The following is a 26895-nucleotide window of genomic DNA, read 5'->3' as shown; positions in this document are numbered from 1 at the left end:
ATAGCTGCCATTCCTTGAGCACTATTTGGAATTAGGGATTGCACCGGATCTCTTACAGGTGTTGTTGCTAACCCAGAAAAGCCCTGCCATGTTGCTCATGGCTGCTCTCCCCAAATCCAGACACCCCCATCATCCTCTCCTGAAGCATCGCAGTAGCTTCTTACTTGTTCTTTCTTCCCTCTCCTGAAGCATCCAGTAGCTTCTTAATTGGTCTTTCTTCCTTTCCCATCCCTCTTAGCCAACCGAAGCTCAAACTCTCAACCACTTTCTTCCTCCAGACTCTCTGGTAGTCAGAATAATGCCCCTTACCCTGGAAATGCCTATATTCTAATTCCTGGAATCCATGAAATTGTTACCTTACATGGCAACAGGGACTTTGTGGGGTTGATTAAATTAAGGAACTTGAGGTGGAGAATGGCCTTTTGGCTGATTACCCTGGATTATCTGAGTGGGCGCAACGTAGTCACAATGGTCCTTATAAGGAAAAGAAGGTCGTGTGGTGAGGGTCGGGTGGGAGACAGGGAGAGGTCATGGAGGGATATGAAGATGCCAGGCTGCTGGCTTTGGAGGTGGAGGAAGGAGCCACAGCCAAGAAATGCTGGCAGTCTCTAGAAGCTAGAAGAGGCAAGGAAATAGTCTCACTAAAGTTTATGGAAGACGTATGGCCCTGTTGGCACCCTGCTTCTAGCTCCCTGAACCCATGTTGGATTTCTGCCTTCCATAATTATAAGATAATAAGTGTTTATTGTTGAAAGTCACTAAGGTTCTAGTAATTTGTTACAGCAGCAATAGGAAACTAATACATACTCTACATACTAATACATACAAACACACCAAGCTTGTTCTGACTTTAGGGCCTTTGCATTTGTTCCCTCTGCCTGGAGTACTCTGTCCTAAGATTTTAGAAGGACCATTCCACCTGAAGTATCCTGCCTGCCTGTCACTCTCTGTCACATACTTTATTTTATTTTTGTCGTATTATTAATACCATCTGAAGTTACCCTCTTGACTAATTTGTTTTCTTTTTGTTTCACCCAACAGCAAGTGTAAGGTCCATGAGAGAAGTGTCTTATCTGGCACACTTTTGTTGCTATGTCCCCGATGTTGGGGACAGTGTCACACAGTCTCCCTCTGTCTCACTGTAGGCAGACAGTAAGCAATTTCAGAGGAAGGTTAGGAAAAGAAGTAGCAGAACAGGTACACAGACTCGGGTCAGTTAATTTCTAAATATTTATAAGATGGATCTCTTTCTAAGCCACCTCCTCTCACTCTAGAAGGTTTTTTCTGGAACCTTGCTGGATTTGGAAATGAGTGAGAAGTGAAACTATCTCACCATAACTTTCTCTTCATGGTTACCATTTTGTTAGTTTCCAAGTGAGAAAAAGAATGGATCCATTTTAGAGGTCCTTGTTGACTATGGCACTCTAAGACCTTTACAATACCTGGGACATTTTTACTGTATACAGAGTAAATTCAATGTATATATTCTATTTTTTGTAATTAGAAAACTCAAATGTCCATTTAGCTCCTTTCCAAGAGGCCAAATCTAAAGAATAATGAAATTTGAGTGATTCCTTACAAATAGAGATTTCTCTCCTCCCCCTACTTGTATGAGTATTAACAGAAACCGTAATGCCATGCATTTGCATGGGGTAACATGGATCTTCTAGAACATGTCTTTTGGTATTTGTCAGGGAAATATGGGTATCAGTGTTTCATAGATGTCAATGAATTGTTCTAGGGTATCTCAAAGAGCTAGGAAATGTTAATAAGTGGAAGGGTTGCTGAGCTCTGAGGGCCTAGGCAGAAGTCTGCAAAGGCATTCCCCAATCTCAGCATCACAGTGGTTGACGTAAGTGAGAGGTGGGGAGGTGCAGAGGAGAAGGGGAAATGACCCCAGGCATCCCAGGCATATAGCACTCCCCACGGATAGCTTCCCAGGGGCAGGAGTACTGTCTCTTTCTGAGTCTCTCCATCCAGAATCCCACGAATGGATCTCACTGGGTTCTATGCCTGTCCCTTAACCAACTGCCGTGGACAGAGGGCTCAGTACTCTGTACTTGAGACTACTGTGGAAGGCGGGAACAAGGCTTTCTGAAGGGAAACAGGATGTTGTTATCAGAAAAAGAAATAGATGCTGGGCAGACAAAAGCAACATATGTCCTCTACCTTCCCCAAATGCTGAAGGTGGAGTTTCAGGCACCAGGACTTGGATAAGGGAGATATTTCTGAAGTGCTTTTTTTGGGTTCTCAGATAACACCATGTTACCACCAACCTACTTAAAAAGCATTAAAGAGCCATCTGGCCTGGGCTTGACTATTCTATCCATATTGCTTGCAGTTCTAGCTTAAATCCCTTGGCTTGTAAATCAGGTAGCAGCATTGAAATATGCTGAATTCTGAAAATGTTGAGATTATAAATAGTTTATCCTATTTTATAAATGCAAACAGCAATTCCAAGAACTCTAGCATCTCAAAACCTCCAACAGGGTTTCTGGATGTCCCTGTCTTATTGTGTTTGTATTATATAGTTTTAAAAAGAGGACATTTTATTATCAAAAATTATTCTTACACTAAACAAACCCTATAGCAAAACTTTCTGGACAAGTAAAAACTCCAAATGCTTATTTTGGTTTCTTTCTGGTTTTTTACAGTAATCTCTACAACAAAGATGGGACCCCAACACACGACCCCAACCAGACAAGCACCCCTGCCTATTTTTGTTTCTTCCTTTTTTTTTTTTTAAGATGTTATTTATTTATTTGACAGAGATCACAAGTAGGCAGAGAGGCAGGCAAAGAGAAAGAGAGGGAAGCAGGCTCCCTGAGCAAAGAGCCCAACTCGGGACTCGATGCCAGGACCCTGAAATCATGACCTGAGCTGAAGGCAGAGGCCTTAACCCACTGAGCCACCCAGGCACCCTTATTTTTGTTTCTTAAGACTATGTTCACTTGAATATTTCAGAACTATACTCGTGGTTTTTTTTTTTTTTACTGCCTCTACTAGTTTTGTGGAAAGTGTGTTAAATTGAAAGTGAGTTAAATTTAAAGCATTTTTTCTTAAGCAAATGAAAAGTGAAGGGTATTAATTGTATTGCTCTGATAGTGTCTCGTGTATTGCTGATTTGCAACATATAGATTAGATTCCTCTTACCTTTTTCTAAATTTTACCTTATAGAGCCCTTGCTTAATATTATTTTATAATATTTTATTTCTCATTACTTATATTTTATACTTCGTAGACAATTGGACAAGGTATTGAAATTTATTTTACGGACTCTGGTGACAGAATAAATTTGTAATTTAAATATATTACAATCATGTCTTCTATGATTTGTCTGCCACCCACTTTTCCCGGTTCCTATTCCACCTTAAGAACTATATTACAAGTATCTATTGTTTTCATTTATCCTGCATCCCTTTTTCTTTGGTAAGAGCACCAGCCAGTTTCACTGCTCCTCCTTTGTTCCACATGGTTCTGGGGGGACTGCTAATTGTGGTAACATTGACTCTGGTAGAGGATTTTAGTAGTGGTCCAGGCTGGCGTGGTTGACCACGGTCCTTAGGACACAGTGGTTGGTCCAAGGTGGGCACATCACCCAAGCTGAAACAACCAAAATCTCTTCCCAGAATTTTCTGAAATAGATACCATTCTCACCTCTTTTTGGTGGCAAGCAATAAGGAAGTGCCCAAGAGCTACCAATATCCATGTTCCCAACCTCGTGGAGAAATCTCCTCTGCAGTAGAATAGAATGTGGTCAAATGTGCCGAGGGAGGAAGAGGTGAGAGAAGGAGACAGAGAATGCAGGCAAATATTTTTTCAGAACAATATAATGGAAGCAATAAAAGGCCAGGAGAGGTGAGAGTATAGTTATTTTTAAAAGATTTTATTTATTTATTTGAGAGAATGAGAGAGCAGGGGAGGAACAGAGGGAGAGGGACAAGCAGACTGTGTATTGAGCATGGAGCCTGATGCAGAGCTCGATCCCATGACCCTGAGATCATGACCTGAGCCCAAATCAAGAGTGGATTGACTCAGCTACCCAGGCGCCCAGAGGGTATACATAAAGAAGTGCTTATAATGCAAGACCATGGACTCTAGGCCAGGTCAGGAGGGAATGAGAATAGAGACAAACAGTAAGAGGACAGTAGGTTCAAATGAACAAAGTGCCTAGGGGAGTAGAAGAATGGTTTGAGCTGAGGTATAAGAAGGCAAGTGCAGGAAATATAGAAGTAATACACTTGAAATGAGATAACTGAGACGTACAGTTGTAAGTGACAGGGTCTAAGGATAACTGGGTTGGTGGCTGAAGTGGTGTGACAGAGGAAATGACCACTGCAAATAGAGAGGCTGAGGAATGGAGAGGCCATGAGATTGGATGGACCATTCAGGTAGGAAAATGGAAGAGAGAAAGGGAGCATACCTGGTGTTGAAATGTCAAAGAACTGTGGGAGTATCCTGGAGGATGGGAGAGGGCCACTGCAAGAGGGTCAAAAGGGACGTGCAGTCTGATGACATCAGCTTCAAGGCAGCTCATGGGGGAGAGCAAGGAAGAGACCATAGTTTGGAATTGGCAGAGAGAAGAAAGAAGAGGACCTGTACCACCTTCTGGCCCGGTTGGTACATGGTGTGCGAGAGGAAATGGCTGCCATGCGTGAGGGCTGCAAGAATTCAGCGTCCTCGGGGAAAAGCCAGGTTTCCCTCTGAGCCAGAAGGTTAAGGGCCTGGTCAGAGAAGAGAGTGGGTATATTCTGATGACAGAGCCATGTAGGGATTATGATTTGAGCGGTGAATTTAACTTGGGAAACTTGGGCTTCTTGAGGTCACTGAGATAAACATCTAGACAAGACGGGTACCCTGGTGGCAGCTTAAAGTGAGGGGATAATTAATTCTAATTATCCTCAGAACTTGACTCAGGCAACTCTTAGATGAGGAGAAAACAAGAATTAAATTCATTGGAATCCAGCTGATCCAATAAGCTGTCCATCCTTCTTCCTTAACAGCTGGCATTGGGCCCCTTCTTCTCCCCACTGATTCTGTCCTGACTTAGGTCCTCATTACTTCTTCCTTGCATTATTATGGTTGCCTCCTAATGGGTTTCTCTTGCTGACCTTGCCTCTCTCTAATGCATTCTCTACCATCTCTGCCAGAGTGTTCTTTCTAAGTCAGTCATTTAATCAGGCACTTTCTCTGTTGTGACCCCACTGAGGGCTGCTCTAAATGCTTCAAGATAAGATCCGAACGTCTTGAGGGGAATGGCCCTCAGTGAGCTGACCCTTGTTCTGCCCTGCAGCCTCATGGAGCCCAAGTCTCCCACAGGCTCAGGCTGTTCTCTTTGTCTGCAATGTTCAGCCCCCCTTTTTCACTTGATTATCTTTATATTCATTCCTTTAAAATAGAATTCAAATCTTTGAAACAGTATACAAGAAAATGGCCACCCTGGTTATTCTGAGGAGGGAAACTGGGCATCGTGGTGGGGTGGGGGTAGGATGTACAAGGGGAACCTTTCATAACATGCCCCTTTGCACCTTTTGGACTTTATGCCATATGAATGCATTGCCTCATCTTTAAAAGTAATGAAATGTAAGAAAAAAATTAAAGCGTCAAATGGACGAAAAAAAAGATATATGTCACTGTTTCCTCTTCTCTCAAATCTTCCCCAACTGGACACTTCCCTCCATTGAGCTATCACGTGCTTTCCATGTTACTCTAGCACAGGGTTTATCATTCTATATTATAATAATTGCAAAGAAGTAAGCAGACTTCATACTATCATAGCCTAGAAGCTCCTGGAAGAAAGGGACTCAGTCTTAATCATTTTTGACTCTCTGGCCCCTTACCTCTAAGCTTTGGTATATAACAGGTGCTTGGTAAAAGTTTGTCAAATTAATGAATGAATAGAATTTCTGTGCAAAAGGGAAACAAAAGATGTGGAAATAATCCTGGTTATTTTTACAAATGATGAAATCAGGCCTAGAGATGTTATTTATTAAGGATTGGTAGTAGAATAAAACTAAGAATCGAAGTTCTCTGGAGTCTAATTTTAGCCCTAGAATAAATTATAAGACTTTCACTCTAGATAGCCAATATGGTGTGAATGGTTTCTACATATTTGACCCAAGGCCCTGGATTTTCAGGAAATTTCTGATTTTCAGTAAACTGCTGGTTTAACCTCCAAAGGACACTTTTATGTATCAGGTCATGGGTCCTAATTTGGCTTCAGAATCATATAACCTAGGTACCTCATAAATTTGACTTTAGAAATCATAAAACCTGGAGTGCCTGGGTGACTCCGTTGTTTGGTTGTCTGACTCTTGGATTCGGCTCAGGTCGGGATCTTAAGGTTGTGGGATGGAGCCCTGGGTTGGGCTCTGGGCTCGGCAAGGGGTCTTGTTTGTCCCTATCCCTCTGCTGCAGCCCCACTCATGCTCTCTCTCACTCAAGTAAATAAATAAAATCTTAAAAAAAAAAAAAAAAGAAAGAAATCATATAACCTAAGTAGCTCATAGAACAGGCTTATATTGACAGAACTCCCAGGAAAATCTTGTAGTACAACTCTTTATCTTAAATGTGGTTTTAAAAGCTGTGTTTTATGTTACGTTTTCCTCAAACACACAGTGTGGTAGGCATAGCTATACACAGTGTCTGTAGGGATGAAAGAACAGCATAGGGAAAAGTGCCCACGTCCACTCAGAGTGGTATATTCAGTTCTCATTTGTCAGCATTTACTTGCGGACTCTCCAGGGCATGAAAGCAGTGAACAATTTTATTTTATTTTACACAGAAGTCATGTTTTTATGGTTAAATGGTAGTGTTAGTGGTTACCTGGGCTAGATTTTAATTGGCCGAGGAAGATCTTCTGGGACTTCATGATCACTAGTCTTTAAACTTTGTGCTTACACACCTCCCTAAATGAATTTTGAAAAGAACTTGTATCCCTCCCATGTTTTTATGTTGCCACTTATGATTTTTCATCATAACTTCCCAATGGATGTGATTTCTAGTGTATTGCAACTCTTGAGGTTTTAAAATAAAGTTGTTAGGTCTTTTTCTATGTATCCCAAAGAATTTAAATCCCACAGAAGTTGTTACCCAACATTACTCCCTTATATATAAACTAGCCCTTCTTTAAAACAGTCAGAAAATTTATATTTTTCCTTCTTCTTGAACTCATTTCTAATTTCCCCACAGAATGGCATTTCATTATGTATTTTCATGCTTGAAACATTTTTATCGATCATTACCTCATTCTGTGTAGAGTGGACATTTTAACTACATATTTGCATAATTTTATTCCATGTGATTCCAGTTCTAGGTGTTAAAAATGTCTCTGGATGGAGTTATCACTAAGATTATTCATCATACACAATTGATCAAATGGTGGCCATATTAAAAATTGATAACTACCTTGAGATATAAAATATAAGAACTTATTGGAAATGTATGTGTGACTGAAATGGAAGGGACCTTTTCTCTTCCAGGGGATTTGTGTATGAAAATTATTTATATTCTGAATGTATTACTGAGATCTGCTCTGATTCTTTTCATGCATTTGACACTGTTTGTATGGATAGAAATGCTGAGGTGCTTTGTTCACAGAAATAAGTAGATGGAAATGGGAGGAATTTGCTGTAGTGGTGGTATTATTCAATTCTTTGAATTCTCCATTATGTGCCAAAAGTCACGTGATGATCTATCATTTGAATTATTTTTAAAGCTCTGTCAGGAAACAGTTCACCACTCATCATAGTCATCTCGTTCTCAGGACTAACACAGGCTTCTAATTTTCCGTGTTTTTTATACCTGGGTCAAAGCACCAAAGGAAGGAGTAGGATCTGTGAGAATGACTTTCTTTTGCTAAGTAGAAAAATGGCAGTTGTGGAAAGGGGGTGGAAAAGAGACTGCAAAGCTGTTCTCAGGCAGATACATTTTAGGAAAGTGTAGAAATTGAGGCTGTGGAATTCTCTTCAAAATATACCCATGCTCTGTACCACTTGGAGAGCCCCATGTACATGGGCGGAGGGTAGTGACCCTAGTTCAAAAATTACTCTTCACCAATCAGCAGGCATTTGAACAAAAATGAGTGGGCAGCACCAGAGATGAAGGCAGTCCTAAGAGGTTGGTAATGACAGGGTGGTTAAGGGAAAGGGCCCTGTGAGCTCCAGTTCTGAAAGGTACCTTCTGTGTGATTTTGCACAAATTATTTAACCTCACCCTGCTTAAATCCTGACTTAGAAATAAAGGCAATAATGATACCTGCCACATAGGGTTGTCGTGAGGATTAAATCAATTCATATGCAAGGCACTTAGAATGCTAGACCAGTAGTAACCACTCAGTACATCATCAGCCTTAATACTAGGAAATGATTAAATATGACATGAAAGTGAGGGCAATGACTCCTGAGGAAGTTAAAATTTACTATTTCGCTGTTACTGAAGTGAACAGGTGTAGTTGGTACATTAGTGAAAAGGGAAGTTTCCAGAGCAAATATATGGCAGAGCGAATATTCTCGCCCGGGGTTTACACTCTTAACCATCAGGCTGCGCTGCCTTTCCAAACACAAGGGCAACAAAAATAAATGAAAAAGAAAGTGGATGAGTTGTAAAGTTGTTCTTCCACGGTCAAAGAGCAGCCTTACGTTAGGCAAAATGTATAGTATGTTTATTTGCATCGTGGAATGAAAAGCGTTCGATATATTCTCTCCTCCTCTTCTGTAAGCACAGAAAAGTTCCATTATTTCCATCTAGGACACCACCCCTCCCCCCTGCACATATACTTATTACTAAATATATCATCCAACTTTTGGTGCTTAGAGGTTTGGGGGTTTTGCTTTGCTACTGTCACTGGGGCCTCCGGCAGATCATGTTCATCAGTTTTATCTTTGTTAGATAAAAATTAGAGGGTTTTTTTCTGATATTATTTTATTTCTTTGGTATTTCTAATTGTCCCCTCCCCCACCCCATTCTAAATTTGGGTTTTATGTTTGATAGCATATACCATAAGTTGAAAAACACAACAAAGAGCTTGAAACCCCTCATTTGAATAACATCGACTTCAGGAACAGCTGCTAAGATAAAATAAATCCAAGAGAGCTCAGCAACCAAAATGCAATTGCTTTTCTTTTTAAAGGGACAGGCAGATTCACATGTGATTCTCTGTCTTAAGCTGTTACGTTAAATCAATGCCATATTTTAATTGATATCGGAGTTTTTCAAATCTGAAATTTGATGTGGGCAGTTTACCCAGCGTATAGTGGATTCTATTCCACAATATTTCAGCTTGAGCAATTATTTGATGACATCATTGATAGTGGTTTCTAAAGCAGGAAATAAAATCCATCAGGAACCAAGTCTCCAGATTTCTTCTTCACTGAGACTTCAGGAGAAGAAACTTTACCTAGCAAGATATAAATAATGAAATAAAAAAGAAGTTTAAAAGTAATATAAAATAGAATAAAATAAATAAAAAGAATAAAAAGATATGAAGTATTTTGTTGATTGCAACACTCAGCCTTTGGTATTATGATTCTTTTTTTTAAAAATTTGTTTATTTGACAGAGAGATCACAAGTAGGCAGAGAGGCAGGCAGAGAAAGGGGGGAAGCAGGCTCCCCGCTGAGCAGAGAGCCCAATGTGGGGCTCGATCCCAGGACCCTGAGATCATGACCTGAGCCAAAGGCAGAGGCTTAACCTCCTGAACCACCCAGGTGCCCCTGGTATTATGATTCTTATTAGAAAAAACTCTTCATTAAAATAGTTATATAAAAGTCTGAGTTATTATTTTTATTTTTTAAAGATTTTATTTATTAGGGAGAGAGAGAACATGAGTAGGAGGAAGGGCAGAGGGAGAGGGAGAAGCAGACTCCCTACTGATCAGGGACCGCCCCCCCCCAACATGGGGGAGATCTTTACCTGAGCCGAAGGCAGACACTTAAGTGACTGTGCCACCCAGGGTCCCCAAGACTGGGTTTTAAATGATAATAAGTAAAAGCCTTCTAAGACTATCCAACATATTAAAATATCATCTTATAGAATGTATCATAATAAAGAGATCATTTATTCTATAAAGATGTCATTTGCCTACAAAAAGATTTATCATAGTTTTCTTTGAAACACCTGGTTTCACTAGAACCTTTAGAATATGATTTGATTTCTGGATGAATAATTTACACATGACTTTCTGAAAAATATCTATAACCTATAAAGCAACTACTAGGAAGAAAACGGTGGTATGGTCTAAAAATTTCAGAATAGCAAACCATTTTATGAAAAGCTTTATTGAAATATGCTTTAATTTTTCTGTGGTTTCTGGCCTAGTTAAATTAGTAAAGAAAGAAAATATAATTAAAAAAATGATATCCTAGATATATACATATAACTCAAATTATAGAAACCATTCCACATTTTACTCACTTCTTTAATTATTCTACTCAATCACTCCTTTGTTAATAATCCCTATTCTTATTTTTCACTTTTTGGCTCACTTGACCATTTCCACTTGTGAGACTTGACTATCATACCCTCTGGTCACTTTATTCGAGTACTATCAGATAGGATGTTTTTGGCTGCAAGTAACAACCTAACCAGCAGTGACCACAAAGCATTTATTGTTTACTAAACTGAATGTCCATGGGAAAGGAAGCCTCAGGATGGTTTGGGAGCTCAGTAGGGTCTACATGGACCCAGGCAGCTGGGCTAGTCTTTCAGCCCAAGAAGTCTGACTCAAGAACGTTGGCTACACTCTACTTCTTCCCTAAAATACTTAGACTGTGACTGTTCTGTCTTCCTGGGAGATTCTGAGTTCCTATTGTGAGCAGGGACCTTATATCCCTCAATGCTTGGCACATGGTAATCATTCAATAAATATTCATTGAACCATTGAGGAAAATTTCAAGTGGAGAGAGACTAGGACTATGTGAAATAAAAGGGTGTGTTGGGGCAGAATTAAATCAGTTACAACTATTCAATTTAATGCTGGATTTTTGTGCTCTGTGGTTTTTAAATAGGTTTCAGTATAACTAAAAAGGAGTTGGGGTCATTTATACACCCCCCACCCCCGTCCTTGGAGGGTCTTTTGTTGACTGATCAGTGCTCTGGGTTTAAATTTGCAAGTTTAGAAGAGTAGAATGAGCCAAATTGCTCAGAGAAAGGTTTAGAAGTCACTGTAGTCAGCAAGGTTAGTTTTATGCATGTGTTTGTGTATGTACTGGAGGGGTCAGGGGTGGGGGATGGTGGTGGTGAGCAAAAACAAGGTGGCTGAAGGTGACACCCAATGGCAGAGATGTATGATTGGTAACTTTTAATTTCTGTATTTTATCATTTTTAAAATTCCAATATAGGTAACATACAGTGGTATATTAGTTTCAGGTGTACAATACAGTGATTCGACAATTCTATACATTACTCAGTGCTCATCACAGCAGACGTACTCATAAATCCCCTTCACCATTTCTCCCATCCCCCCAGCCCCCTTCTTCTGGTAACCATCAGTTTGTCTCCTATAGTTGAGAGTCTGTTTTTTGGTTTGTCTCTTTTTTACTTTGTTTTGTTCTTAAATTCTATATGGGTGTGAAATCATACGGCGTTTGTCTTTCTCTGACTTTCAGTTAATATCTTACTCTCTAGATTCATCTTTGTTGTTGCAAATGGCAAGATTTTTTATGGCTGAGTAATAATCCAGTATATATGTGTCTATATATTTATATCTATATCTATCTATCTATGTCACATCTTCTTTATTGATTGGCGAGTTTTTAAAAAGTGAAGTGTTATACATTGTGTGATGAGACCCCATAAGTTTTCAGTAAAAATGTAAAAATCATATACTTACTAACACCGGATACTAAGGGAGATGAGTTTGTGTCAATGACTTGTGTTAACATGCTCTGTTTTACATCAGAATTCAGGACAGTCCCTCTTCATGTTCAAAATGCTCAAAATGATGGCCCAGTGTGTGTGTGTGTGTGTGTGTGTGTGTGTGTGTGTGTGTGTTACATGTGTGTGTGCTGCATTTACAAAGGGAGGTATGCTTCTCTCCTGGAAAGGCAGGGTTTGAGAACTACTCTGGTTGATACCTTACCACCTTTCTATGATAGCATCTTATGATTGCTTGAGTGATTTATTCATGGTTGAGTTTTGCACCTTATATTTTAAAATTAACAAATAAAACTGGGGACAAGTGGAGAGTTGGAAACCAAAGTGTGAGAACTTAATAAAATTCATCTGGCATTCTTGCTCAGAAAGAAACCTTACGAAAAAGAGAAATACGAGAGCAAAAACATTCAGCAGACCAGACAATAATCTAAAGCACTAAGAATGGGATGCCTGGAAGGTGATCAGGCCATTGTCTACTGTTCTGGGCGTTCGTGGGCGGCATGGTGGGGTGGGGCAAGTCATGTGGAGGGATAGTTTTGTTTTGAAATCTTCACCTCGGTGGAGATGAAAGGAAAAGGGAACGGCAGTGGTCGGTTTTTCTGCAAACCCAGTAACACTTTGTAAGTGGCTCAGGACTGTCATTTCAAGCTGGATGACTGCTGGCCCAAATCCAGAGGGACTGGTTAGAAGTGAATCATCTTTGGAAATGCAGCACGATGGCAGAGAGTCAGTCAGCTAGCCGGGGGAGCCCTGTCTAGCCAAGTGGAACGCCAACTTTTAGAAGTCAGAAAGCAGAGCTGGTGGTCTGGTCTCTGCCTTTTGCCGGGTTAGGGGAGGGAAGATGGCCCCAAGGCCTTACTCCAGCTGCTTGTCTCTGTGGAGTACTCCCTCACCACCCCAGCCCACAGGGAGGACTCTGAAGTCTCTTGGGTCTTGAAATCCATTCTAAACCTAGTATGCAGTTAATTACAAACAGCCTTAAATTGATCTTGTAAATAAAATAAGGCCATGAATAAGAGAGTTAGTACAATTTCCAGTAAGACCTTGTTTATCCATCATGCCACCCCTGGAAAGATGGTCCTGGCTAGAACACAGAATTAATAAAAGTGTTGCCATTAAGGAGAAGTGACTCAGCCCATCTTCTCATCCGTTACAGCATACAGGCTCTGACAAGAAACATTCTCATCTCCATCTAGAAATTGTTGCAGTTATTGAAGTCATCCAGATGGTATGAATTGCCACAGAAGCCTTTATAAATTGGTCCATTACTCTCCAGATTTGAATATACACATCAGGAGAAGCTGTGGGACCTAAACTTTTCCTGTGCTATGTGAAACACTGGTTTCTAAGGCACACATATGAGTAAATAGGGAGTGGGTTATTAATACATGTACTAAAGTCAGAGGCTATTTATTTCAGCAGAATGAAAATATTTTAAAATTACAGGAAGTCATGCTTGTAAAGATTTGTGTATAACGGAAGCTAATGAAATGTAAAGCAGATATTCCTTCCCTCCTATCTCGCTCCCTCCCAATCTCACAATTACTAGTTTGGTCAGCAACTCTTCCGTGCAGGCACGGAGGGGCTGGGGCTGTGGAGACAAGCACACCCAAAGTCCCTGTCTTCATGGGGCTTCCATTCTTGTGGGAGGAGACAGACCACAAATAAGGAAACAAGTCGACAAATAGAATCAAGCCTGGAAAGCTTACCTTATGTATGGAAGTGGGGTCTGAATGATGAAAAAGAATCAGAGTTTAAACCTTTGTGGGAAGAGCCTCCCAGGTAGGGTAGCCCCTTTGAACCTGGTAGGTTCAAAGGGGCCAGAGGACCGAGAAGGGGACCGCTGCATCTCTGGAACTTTGTGTGCCAGAGTGAGATTTCCAAGAGGGGGATGGGGGCCAGATCATGTGTGTATGATTGGGTAGGGAGTTTAATTTCATGCTAAGTACAATGAGAGGTCATTGAAGGTTTTTATTGGGTGTGGGGGGAATAAACGATCTGATTTTCATTTTTGAAAGACTCTGATGTAGTAGGGGCAAGAAGTCTGAAGACAGTTTGGAAGAGATTTGTTCATACACATACATACACACACAAACATATATATATATATGTATATATGTTTTATAAATATTTAAAAAATATATTTATGTATATATACACATATATATACACACATACTTTTTCTGCAACGTTACTGGTGTACATTTTTAGAATTCTTCCTCTTTGAAATTATGTTCAGAGTCAGTTTATTGTCTTAGAAAATCAAACACATCTTGTTTTTTGACCTTTCTCTATCTATCCAAACGTAATAACTTCATTGGACAAACACACGTTTGGCACTTTAACATGGCTCCAGAATGTGTTCATTAGATTTGGCTCAGTATAACTTTTGGATTGTTCCAAAACTCAGATTGATTCTTAAAGAAAGAATTCATTTCAACAAATTCAGTGCCTACTGATGTGATACCTTTTGAGCAGCATCAATGGACTAGGTCATATATACAGCCCGCCAGGGTGATTACTTTGAAATGAAAAACCATTCTTTTGAAGTTATGTTTCTTCATTTACCAGATAAGTACTGAGCACCAACCACTAAGTACCAGGTACTGTTTTGGGCACTGGGGATATATCAGTGAACAAGCATGTGAGCAGTCTGGAGGAGATAGGCAGAGACAGGATAGGTTAACTCAGCTACTCAGTGGTGTCTGGGTTCTGGGTTGCTTTTCCTGTATTTTTCCTTCTTTTCTCTTACTATTGTGGGATGTACCACAACAGCTCCAAACATGTCTTGCTCACTGGAGGATGGCCAAAGCAAGAGGTGAAGAAAAGACTTTTCGGTTCTCAGGGATAAAACTCTTCCCCCAAAGTCTAATACCCTCCCACTTCATATTATATACTCCCCAGAATTAAGTCATATGCTCAGCTTCTAAACTGGTGGTCAGGGGGCACCTGGGTGGCTCAGTGGGTGAAGCCTCTGCCTTTAGCTCAGGTCATGATCTCAGGGTTCTTGGATTGAGCCCCGCATCAGGCTCTCTGCTCAGCAGGGAGCCTGTTTTCCCCCTCTCTCTCTGCCTGCCTCTCTGCCTACTTGTGATTTCTCTCTCTGTGTGTCTAACAAAATCTTAAAAAAAAAAAAGAATAAACAAACTGGTGGTCAGCAAACAGGGACAGAGCATCAAGACAGGTTTAGACCAGTGGTTCTCAAAGTATAATCTTAGGAACCCTGAGGCAGGGGACATTGCCAACTCCCTTTCAGGGAGAGTGCAGTCAAATCAATTTTAATTATAAGGCTAAAGTGTTATTTGTCCTTTTTACTGCCATTCCCTTATGAGTGTAGAGGCCTGAAATAGTACAACAGACTGAATTCAGTGGATATAAAAATCAAACGACCTTCCATTAGACCAGACATTAAAGAAATCTACAAATTTTTAAAATCATGATGCTCTTCACTGTATTGGAGGAAACTAGTTATTTTCCATAAAAATGTGCCATTTATATTAAGATGTAATTTTTATTTTTTTAAGTAAACATCTTAAATTTTAAACATTTCTAATAGTGTAAATATCAATAGATGTAACCCATATAAACAAAAGCTTCTTGAGGCCCTCAATCATTTTTAGGAAAGGAAAGGGTTTCCTGAAACCAAAAAATTGAAAACTGCTATTTTATTCAGACAGATCAGTTACATCCTTGGGGGTGGGGGCGGGTCAGAACTTTCCAGAGCTCACCTCAGCCTTACCCAAACGTTCTTAGAATCCAGCTCTGTTAGTGGTTAGGTCACAAAAGTGTGTGCCAGGCGCTACTTACTGAATTGATTGATCTCAACTCTTCTACCTACTGAAGAGTGAGCGCTCCCTTTTTCATTTGGGGGGGGGTGGTCAAAATGAAGCCTTGTTATGTCAAGAAAAAACTGTGATGTGACATTAAGCTGTTTCCTAAGATGGGAAGAGGTGTGGAATTTTGCAGGCGGACAGTGGACATTTCAAAACCCCTTTTGGGAGCAGGAGTAACTCCCTTCCGCCCCCATCAGTATCCTAGGTTAGTGGGTTAGGTAATCACTGGTAGTGATTGGTTTCCTCTTCCCCATTAGCCCTGGGCTCATAGCGTTCCTTAGGAAGATGGGCCCTAACAGGCTCTTTGGGCGTCCTTCACCTATGCTTACCAGCATCTAGCCAGCCTCCTGATGGCTTAGGCCAAAAGCAAAGAGGATTTCGTTGTGCTCGGAAGTTGTCACCACAGCGCGCTCATTTTCTTGTCTCAGTCTTTCATCCAGGATTGGGGGTCAGTGCGTGGACACTGGGGGCGGGGGAGGTGGGAGCACTACTCCGTCCCTTGTTCCTCAGTGTTCATATTTCTTGTTTTTGTCTCATACTATTTAGGTTTCAAAGTGCTCTCAGGAGCCTCCTTAAAATACCAAACCTGTTTTCTCCCCTCTTGAGTAAATTCACTGGCTTCACGAAAAACAAAATCCATCAAAGCACATCTTTGTGTTTATAACTCAACTCGTATGCCTGCGATTTCACCATCTGATCCCCTTCTTTTCTCTGGCCCCTTTTCCTCCCTGGAGAATTTTAAGCTGACATGGAATAGGGGAGGAGCGGATCTGACCCTGGCTACCGATGCCGCACAGGCATTCATTCTCTCTGCACATATTTTGCCGAGTGGGTGTGGGACATTTCTGCATCAACTTGTAGTTCACGAGGCCATCTGTTAGTATTCTCGCTCTCTTCTGCCCAGGTCCGTTTCTTTGCCCTAATTTTACATCTAACTTAACCTGGGTTGGGTTGTTTGCAACCACAATCCCCGACGCCTGACGCTCCCTTCCCCTGGGCCTGACCTAATTCTGGGTGCCGGCTGTTGTTTGGTTTATTTCTCCACTTTTGCCAGCGCACGTGGGTCTTCTGGGAGCCCCACTTTTACTTCTCGGGTGGGTGCTGGGGTTCACTGAGGCTCGGAATACGCGCCTTAAAGCAACCACGACTTGCTGCCCCCACGGAGCCCAGGGGCCCCAGCTCTGCCCGCGTAAGGAGGGGGCGGGGAGCAGGACCCGGCCGGGTGAATCACAGGGCGTAACAGGTGCCGCAGCCGCAGCTGCGCCCGCATCCCGCTCGGGCTCTGGGGATAAGGTTTTCTTTTTCTCTAGGTTTTTTTGGAAGGGGGGGAGGAGACTCCGGGGGCCAATGCAGGCCGCGGTTGTTCATCGCCTAGCAACTGGCGGAGCCAATGGGAGGTGGCTGGCCCTGCGGCGCCGGCGGCGCGGGGGCGGGGTGGGAACCTTGAGAACCTGCCGAGGCAGGGGCTGGCCGCGAGGGGCGGAGCGAAGCCGGGCCGGGGGCGGGGAAGGCGGGAGCCCGAGGCGGAGGCGGGGCCGCAGGCGCTGGGCGCTGCGAGCCGCCGCGCCTGTGCGGGCCCTCGGGGCTGCGCGAGCCGCTCTAGGACGGCGAGCGGTGCGTCCCTGCCGCTCTCGGGGGACGTGACGGTGAGCGCTCCCCCCGCGACGGGGATTGTGACGCGCCCGCCCGAAGAGGGGCGGGGGCGCCGGCGAAGTCTGGGTCGGGTGCCGGCGGGGAGCCGGAGGGCGGGCGCGGAGGTGAGCGCCGGCACCTGGCTCGGCGCCGCGCTTCTCGGCGAGAGGCTCGGCGCGGCCGTTGGGGCCGTTGGAGGAGGCGGGCGAGCCTTGACCCCGGCAGTGCCTGGAGGAGGAAGTGGGAGGTAGGTGCCAGCTCGGGTCGGCTCCCTCAGGCGGTTGCCACACTGCGCCCGCGGGAGGGCTCTGGACCGGGGAGCCCAAAACCTTCTCTGGGATGGAGAGAGGGTGGCGCCTGGTGTGGGATGACGAGCGACGCGGGGACGTGGGGGAGGAGGGGGTGGCCAGTTTGGGGCTGCGGTGTGTCGCTCGCGGAGGCTGCGGAGTTTGCCGGCTTCGGGATTTGTTGGGGCGAGCCGCAAGAGGCAGTCCTTAGAATGAGTTACTGAGTGGCCCGTGGCCGCTGCAGGGGAAGAGATCTAGTTAAAAGTCAAGGGGAAGAGCTTACATCATCTGAACGGCAGGCAAGTGTGAAAATATTTTGGTATAGAATTTTATAGTCAAGAACGGTAAACCGAATTGTGCGCTCTCTGCCCGCTTTTGAGCCTATGCTGGTCGCCGTTTTGCAAGTCACTTGGGCCCAGGAAATGGAATCAGCTAAATAATTTGTGCTTAGCACATGTAATGGGGGGATCTTTAGATTGTTACCTCATTCCAAGGTCCATAGTTGTGATTGCCAAAATGTCATCTTGCAACGCCGATGCAGTTCTTGTTGAATCGTTGAGAATTGAGATCTCCCTCTGGGGGTGGGGAGAGTCATGGGGAGAGGATTAGAAGAGGCAGTCCTCCAAGAGTGGATCAGAAGTGTAAGTGGAAGCTACCTGCAGTTTGAGATTGTTGGGCTTCCCTGACAACACAAATTAGAGTCTGTCTCTGGAGTTGGTTGTGAATGATGGATGCCTTGGAACATTGCGTGGCTTGGGAGAAAATTCTGGTAGCCTTGATCCAGAACTGAAAGGTAGGTGTGACTTGACACATTTAAGAGACTGAATAAAATTTGAACAGGAGGAGCGATCTGGAGAGAAACAAAAATGTCGTTAGAGGTAAACTTTAAGTCAAGCTGTCTTGAAATTTAGAAGAAGTTAGAGGTAGATTTAGGAACTTGGATTCAGTCCGCAAAAGTTAATCCATCAAAACTCCTCTCCCAGAGCTATCATAACACAGAGACCTGGGGAGCTTAGGTTATTCGTTCACACTAAACAAGTAAAAGCTAATGACCAATCTGACCCTTTGTTGTGCTTGCTGTCAGTGAAAGTTCCTCAAACAAAATGGTTCTTTGAAAAGAGGATTAGCAGCGGGTGGTTAAAATGAAGGCTCTTAGGGGGAGGTGGGGCCTCTTCAGCTAAATCATTTTATCCCTTCCTTCCCTTCTCTTTCCCCATCTGTGCCATGAAGATAAAAAAGCCCCAGGATTAAGTAACATGGGTGCAGCAGCTTGAAGATAACTGCAGAGACTGTTATTGTAAGATGAAATGTGAAGAACTCCTCATAACACATCGTGCCTTGTGACAAGACTTGTTAAAGCACATTCCCTTCCAGACATGCTGAGGCACTATATGAGAAACTACAGTGTTCCCTGTTCAGATGATTTGTCAAAAGCCTGAAGGCCACCACAAAGATGATATTCTTGGGTTCTCAAAAAACCTGACCTAGTTGCTCTTTGGCAAAGCTGGGTATGACACGGGTTTCATTAAAGTAGACATTTGAGTCTTCTGGGTAGTATGCACCTACAGATTAAAAGGTTGAAAGATACTGACCCAGAGTTGTGTGATTTTAATTGATTTCCCATCCTTAAATTGGAGACATTCCCAAGTATTTTAAGTGATTGGGGGGGGTGTATCTTTTTACAATAGTTGTGAATATGTCTTATTGGTTTGACTGTTTGCTCAGGACACCAAGGATTTTGATTCTCTGAGGGCTTTTTTCGTGTCTTTGGTGATGGTGATTATGATTTGCTGGTAATGAATTCACAAGTTAATGAGATGAGCTAGAATAGAGAAGTGCACCATTCATTATTGCTACTGGAAAACAACCTGAAATCTTTACTTTTGGTAGTGGGTCAACAGGATACATGGTACCAGCAGAAGTACTGAATCATGCTTTAATAAACGCTTTCAGAGCTGCTTCTTGCCAGGCCTGAAGAGGGAAAACATGAGGGTTGCCTTGAGTTTGTTTTTAGGAAATTAACAGTGCAGTAAGGGAGAGAGACCAAAAATAGAAAATGAAAATTGCAAATATGACAAGGCTTTAGGAAGGGAAATTTCAGCTGTATCTTGACAGAAGAGAAGGAGTTCACCTGGTGAGTGCATGGTGTTGGGTTCTGCCGAATACACGGTTGAGGAAGTACTGGTGGATGGGTCCTTGGAGGCAGATTCAGGGTGTGAGTGATACGGTTAGAGAACAGGGCTATGACCTTTGACCAGTAGGTGCTAGGGAACCTTTACATGATAAATGATCCAGGGAAAGTACATTTGATTTTTAGAAGGGTATTTGCACCAAAATTGGTGATTTGAATGATCTGAAAATGTTCTGAACACAGTCTAAGTAGCATCTAGGAGACATCAGTCCTACTCAGCAATTAAATACTTGAAAGGTATTTCATTGAAGCCCACAGAAACTTGAGGAAGGCGAAATGATTATTCATACAACCAAGTTTTATTGAGTATGTTTTACTTTTAAGATTGGGGGAAAAGGGATACAAAAATAAAAAAGATACGGCTCCATTTTCAAGCAGCTTGCAATGTGTTAAGAGCTAATAAAAATTATAATGCAGTACAGAAACTTAGTGTCCTAAGTGCCATGGGGAAAAAAAAGATTCCAGCAGTGTAGGATTCTGAGAAGAGAGAAGCCACAAACTCTCTTTCGAGAGAGTTTAAGTAGAAATTAAACTACAGCCAGTTAGCCAGTAATATTTACAGTTCTCATCTGTTAACTCTTGCTTCCCACATTGCCCTCCCTCCCTCTAACTCTGATGAGTCAGACTTTGGTTTTGACTATTATACTATTAGCTACACAGTCTTAGGTTACTCTTGGAGCTTATTTTCTCTGTGCCTTAGTTTCATTTGTAAATTAGGAATAATAATATCTACTTCTTAGGGTTGTGATTAAATAAGAAAATATGTTAATATCCAGAATGGTGCCTGGAAAAATAAATTTATCAGGTATTTAATATTATTTATATTTGACATAAAAATGCTATAATTGAATAGGAACTAACTCAAGGTCAGATTTTTTTTTTGAGTTGCTAGTGAATACGTGAGCATCTAATAAAACCTTTCTACATTTAAAGAAGTCAGTTTTCACATTCTGTGAAATGAAGCTTCATGAGCAAATGATTTATTGTCTCCTTATTTGCTGATCACTTTTCTAAAATCTGATTTTCATTTCTACTGCTCAGCTTTGTCATAAAGTCACTAATTGCCAAATCCACCGTATTTTTCTATTCAGATCTTGCTCTTTCATGGCATTTGCTGCTGTTCATCACCCCATCCTCTTTAAAAAAATTTTTTCCCTTGGCTTTCCTAAAACCCACCCCAGTTTTTATCTCTTATATCTAGGTCCCTTTGACTCACCTGCTACATGTTGTTCTTTGGGGTTCTTTCTGCTGCCTCTTTTTTCTTTTTCTTTCTTTTTTTTTTTTTTTTTGCCACTTTTTTCTGTATGGATTCACCTACCCACTACATGTTGATGACTCCTAATTCTGCCCTGACGTCTTTTGATCTCCAAGCCCTAGAGTTTTATCTCCATTTAAATATCTTATGAGGACGTCTCTAAACCCAGTAAGTTTTACATTGAGCTCATTATCATCACATACTTAACCAAACCCGATTTTATTAAACTTACTCCTCTGTTCTCTTTATCTAAGTGACTTTGTTCTCTGTCTACTACCAAAGACTGACTTTTACATGAGAGAATAAATGCCTCCCTTTTGTATACGTGCTGCCGAAGCGAGCACAAGCCTCCCTTTTGTATACTTGTCATCATGTTTGTCCAACTACTGAAGTATTTACCTGACCTTCACAATTCTCATTGTCATGGCTAAGACTATCAGCCAGGCCCTGACCATTAATTGCCTAGTTAGGTATAATATTTTTGTGCCAGGGCTGCTGAAAATGGAACCTTAATGTTTTGGAAGCATCAAGTTGGGAGGAGATTGCTGGAAGTGTATTACTCTAAAGAAATCCTAGCACTATAGATGAATTTAAAATCAGGTATAGAATTTAACAAGTGGCCAGTTGCTACCTACAATCCAAGATGGGTACCAGGCATTGCGTCTGCTCTTTATCTGAGAGTTAGTCTATGTTATGAGGATCCCAGTCTTGAGTTTGTTGGTCCTTTGCCAGTAGATTATTTGCTTGTCTGTACTTTCCTATCTACAGGTTGTCATCTTCAACATTAATCTTTTATTCTGTATTCAAGTTCTAGAAATATCCTTGCACGTAAGATCTAAAATATAAACCCAAGAAGACATCCTAGAAATCGTCAATAAATGCAACCCATCATCAGCTGTGTTATTTTATAATGAAGAGTTGGGCCGAGAGAATTTATATCATTTACTTGGGATACTTGGTGAGAATCAAGAGGAGGACAGGATCTGTGAGGCTTTGGAATCATAAATAGCTAGTTTTTATTCTTAGCTTCCATATTATTAAAAGCTAGGTTTTTATTTCCGCCCCCAGGTTTATAAGTAGACAAGTTACTTAATCTCTCTGAGTCTGATTCTTCCATCAATAAAATGGTGCTCTATGTCCTCCTTTCTGGGGCCATTGTAAGGATGGCATAGCTGATGACCCACATCAACTGAAAGTTGAGTGCTGCCCTGCCCACAGTTTCTTGTAATTAACTAGTGCAGGAGTTTCAAGTCTTCCCTCCTTGTCCATGGATCCCATGTAGATCTGAATGGCTCCATAGGTGCTCTGAAACTATAGCCGAAACTGCTTGTTCTTGTACTTTTAAGATGGGAGAGTCACTGCCTTTGGATTCTGTGACCCCAAACAGGTTAGCCCCTGCCTTGGCAGTTGTTCAGGCTGAGGACCCAGAGCTCTTAGTGTGTCATAGCCAGGACTGGGTAAAATTTAGAAGCGTTTGACATATTTGAGGAACAGTGTATATATATATATTTTTTTTTAATTTATTTTTTATTTTTTAAAAGATTATGAGACAGAGTGCACACACACGTGCATTCGTGCATGCACACCTGAATGGGGGTTTAGGGGTAGAGGAAGAGGGAGAAGCAGATTCCCTGCCAAGCATGGAGCCGGATGTGGGGCTCAGTCCTGGGACCCTGAGATCATGACCTGAGCCAAAGGCAGCTACTTAGCTGACTGAACCACCCTGGTGGTCCTTTATTTTTTATTTTATTTTTTAAATGTAGGCTCCACTTGGAGCCCAGTGCAGGGCTTGAACTCATGACCCTGGGATCAGACCTGAGTTGAGATCAAGAATCAGATGCTTAACCAACTGAGGCACCCAGGCACCCCTATATTAAAAAAAAAGAAGAAAGAAAGAAAGGACTTTCAGGTACAAAGAATTAGTTACATGGCTTGGCTTAGGACATATTTTCGTAACTGATCTGTTTACTTAGTTTTAATACTAAGTACTACCTACCATAAGTAGGACCTTGACAGTAATCTCTATATGACCATTCGGGCCCATCCAGCCCTTTGCCCTACTTGTCTTACCTGAGGCAACTGTTTACTGAATCTTTTTTTTTTTTTTTTTAAGATTGATTTATTTATTTGAGAGAGAGGAGAGAGAGAGGCAGAGTGTGAGTTGGGGAAGGAGCAGAAGGAGAGGGACAAGCAGACTCTGCTGAGCCCAGAGCTGGATGCAAGGCTTGTTTGTATGTCGCTGAGATCAAAACCTGAGCCAAAATCAAGAGTCAGTCACTCAACTTCCTGAGCCACCCAGGCACCCCCTGTTTACTGAATCTTACAGCCATCATTCCCTTGGTATCTTTTAAAACATAGCTTTACTGCATCTCTGAGTTTTCCAAACACATTCACGATTAACGCCTATGTCACATGCCCTGTCTCCTGAGGCATTTTTTCACTTACTATAATGCTGAAATTCATCCACTTAGTATTTGCTGACAGTCCTCTAGATTGTGTGTCACTGCAGTTTCTGATTGTGGCATGAGATTCCATTTTGCATATGTGCCAGGTTTACTCATCCTCCTGTGGAGGGGTGTTCGCGTTGCTTCCAAGGTCATGCTCTTGTGCTCCTTGGCTCCTGTGAGGATGCCACTGTTGATGTTCCTGCCTCTTGGCACATAGATGTAGGAATCTCTCTGAGATTTGTAGCTAGACGTGGACTTGCTGGGTTGTAGAGTGTGTGAATGGGATTTATCAATCTCACCTGCCGAATTTGTTTTTCAGAGTTTCTCCCACCCACTGAGGTTTAGTAAGCCTTAGCCAGACACTCTCTAGAACTATTATGTTCAACCTCCACCGAGTATTCTGGAACACTTTTGCATTATTCCTGAAATCCATTCTGCAGCACCCTTAAGTAAGAATTCTTTTGGCATTCCATATTCTAAACTGCTTAAGTAGAATTCTGACTTCTTCTGAAACACATTCTGTAGAGTAGAACCATGATCTCAAGTTTGATGCATCAGAATCCCATGGAGGTTCTGTTAGAACACTGATTTGTAGGTTCCACTCCCAGAGGTTCTGAATCTTTAGACCTAGAGTGGGACTTGAGGATTTGCATTTTTTTAAAAAGATGTTGTTTGAGAGAGACATTTTGTTTGAGATCATGACCCGAGTTGAAGTCAGAAGCTTGACTGACTGAGCCACCCAGGTGCCTGGAGAATTTGCATTTTTAACAATTTCTAGGTGCTATACTGATGCCACTAGTCCTGGGACCACAATTTGAGAACTGTAACCGATGACTAAATTTGAGCTGAGTCATTGAAAAAGCTACTACAGATACATGATTACAGTATTACAAATTCATGAATTATGGTAGGTTTTGTTGTTGTTATTGTTATTCCAGTTGTCTTTAATACATTTAGGAATAAAATATCAATGAATGGTAACTTTTTTTACTTGTTTTTTTTTAAGATTTTATTTATTTATTGACAGAGATCACAAGTAGACAGAGAGGCAGGCAAAAAGAGAGGGTGAAGCAGGCTCCCTGCTGAGCAGAGAGCCCGATATGGGGCTCGATCCCAGGATCCTGAGATCATGACCTGAGCCGAAGGCAGAGGTTTAACCCACTGAGCCACCCAGGCGCCCTTTTTACTTGATCTTACTGGCTACTTTCAACCTTACAAAGTAAAATAGATGTTAAAACAGTGCTTCTTTTTTGTTCTTAATCCTCTTGTAAGAATATGATGCTTTCTTACATATATATTGGAAGAATTTGAAAGTGGTGGACCATCTCTAAACTGTCATGCTCTTGATTGATATACAAGGCCACCTTGTTGCTTCCCTAGCACCAATCAAGACTGAATTGAACACCATTCCAAGGTGCAGCATGGCTTAAGTGTGGATTCTTGTCTATCACAGTATTAAAGGAGTATACCTCACACTAAAACTAATACATCATTGAACTTAGTTGACATTTGTTCAGCGAATGTTTTACTGCATCCTACCATGGGTCATTTATGATAGTTCATGGCGAAGCAGCATACAAACAGTACGATGCCAGGCCTGTTGGCCAGGAGCTCAGCTTAGGTGGTGGAAGAGGAGTTTCAGTACAGGGAGATCTACCTGGAAGCACAAATAGAAGGGAATGGCAGTTCGGGGAAAGCCTGGCAATTTGACGTCTCTATTCACTAGATTTTTCGAAAATAATTTTTTTGAATTGCTATAACATCTAATGTTTTGTCTGCTCTTACGTAGTTCACATCCCTGTCACTCATTTGGAATAAGGATGATTTGATTGTAATTTCATCTCAAGGTGACTTGGTAGAAAAGTGAGTACCTGTGTGTGTGTTCAGTTTGAAAAGCAGCTCACGTACTATATATTCCCTCAACTCCTACAATAAAGACAGTAGGGTGTAATAGTTAAATGTGTTGGAATCTTGGCTTTGTCACATTCTAGCTGTGTGACCTCAGGCAAGTAAGCTCTCTGGTTCTCAGTTTTGTCCTCTGTAATGGGGTGGATAACTCTTTGGGCTATTGTGAGAGTAAATGAGTTAATACACGTAAAATGCTTTAAATTGTTCCTTGTAAATGGTTTATGCTTAATAAATTGTTATTAGGATTTGGTAGTATCTAGTTTGTTAAACAAATGGTTGTGAAGACCAGGTGTGCACATTGTTATAACAATGTAAAGAAGACATTTTGATACGAATAGCTCTACTCAATTCCATATGAAGTCCCATGAAAATGTAAAAAACATAGATAATAGGCAGAAATTCTCTAACGATCATCTAGTTCAACCTCCTTATTTTACAGATGTGGAAACTGAAAACGAGAGAAATGGTGAGCAGCTCAGGGTTGCTCAGGAAATGCTAGAAGTGGCCCTGGGAACCTTAGCCCCTGACACCTGGACTCATGCTCTTTCCCCATCCTGTGCGTCTTCCCTGATGTGACAGTGCCGTGAAAGACAAACAAAAAACAACAACTAACAAATCATCTGGGGAGCCACGACCAAAACAGATGAAAAAATTAGCAGTAGAAGTCAGTGTACAAAGAAGTCTCAGATGGTGTGGCATAACTCTAGGTACACACCTCTGTGATTTCATCAGCTGCTCTCTTGAAGGAGAGAAATACATCTATCAGTTGCTTGAGTCATGGAAGGTTGGCAGAGTAAGAACATTATTTTTTGAAAAGAATCTCAATAGTTATAAATCAAAGTCAGTCTCTCCCCTCTTTTCTCCTACCAAGTTTAGATTAAAATTAAACCAGAGGAACAGTTCCCCTTTGCCATGTCTGCCAGTACTCTTTCTGTCTTTCCTCTTCACAGCCATTGGGGTTTGGGGTGGGGAGGTGGGGCGAGTCTTCCCTGATGGGCTAGATCCCCACAGATTATGCTCTGACAAAGCAGGGCCTCAATGTGAAGACTTGTATGCATTAATATGTGGGAATGGTGCTGGAAGTGTTAATTCATTGGTGGAAAGAATTTATCATTTGTCCCAAGTTATTTCCACTAAAGGGTAAGGGTGCTACCATCTGGGATTGAGGTAGGAGTATTTCCACACACAGTATCTCATTAATTCTGCATGAATCCACTGCCTCTAAGAATTTTACAAAATAATCCATGCCCCTAAAACACTCCAGCTATATCAAAATGTACTATTGAAGAAGTGAATATAAGTTAGGTCCACCCCTCCCTATATCCAGCCACCTCATGCCACAGGATTGTCATATCAGTAACAGTTTGTAACTTTTCTAGACCTTTCTCCTAAATTTAGGTAGTATCTAGATAGTTTGATTTTCAAGGAAAATGGTGATCATATAATTCTTATTATCCATAACTTGTTTT

At 41.8% G+C, this 26895-nt stretch overlaps 1 protein-coding gene across 7 annotated transcripts in view; it reads left to right on the top strand.

The window, feature by feature from the left end:
- Positions 1 to 17253: 17253 nt before the first annotated feature.
- SSX2IP (SSX family member 2 interacting protein) overlaps positions 17254 to 26895 on the top strand; it is a 48327-nt gene continuing 38685 nt past the window's right edge. For 3 of the 7 annotated variants that reach the window (XM_032870265.1, XM_032870263.1, XM_032870260.1), the window contains exon 1: positions 17254 to 17585. The gene's annotated coding sequence lies outside the window, so the exon portion shown is untranslated. Of the gene's footprint in view, positions 17586 to 17779; positions 17925 to 26895 lie in introns of those variants that run through there. The other 4 variants (XM_032870266.1, XM_032870264.1, XM_032870262.1 and 1 more) reach the window with 4 other exon arrangements.

This window comes from Lontra canadensis, unplaced genomic scaffold (genome assembly GCF_010015895.1).
Source record: "Lontra canadensis isolate GAN:19392208 unplaced genomic scaffold, GSC_riverotter_1.0 scaffold40, whole genome shotgun sequence".
Taxonomy (NCBI): domain Eukaryota; kingdom Metazoa; phylum Chordata; class Mammalia; order Carnivora; family Mustelidae; genus Lontra; species Lontra canadensis.
The sequence above is the reverse complement of the archived record's forward strand: the minus strand, read 5'-3'. Positions and strand labels throughout refer to the sequence as shown.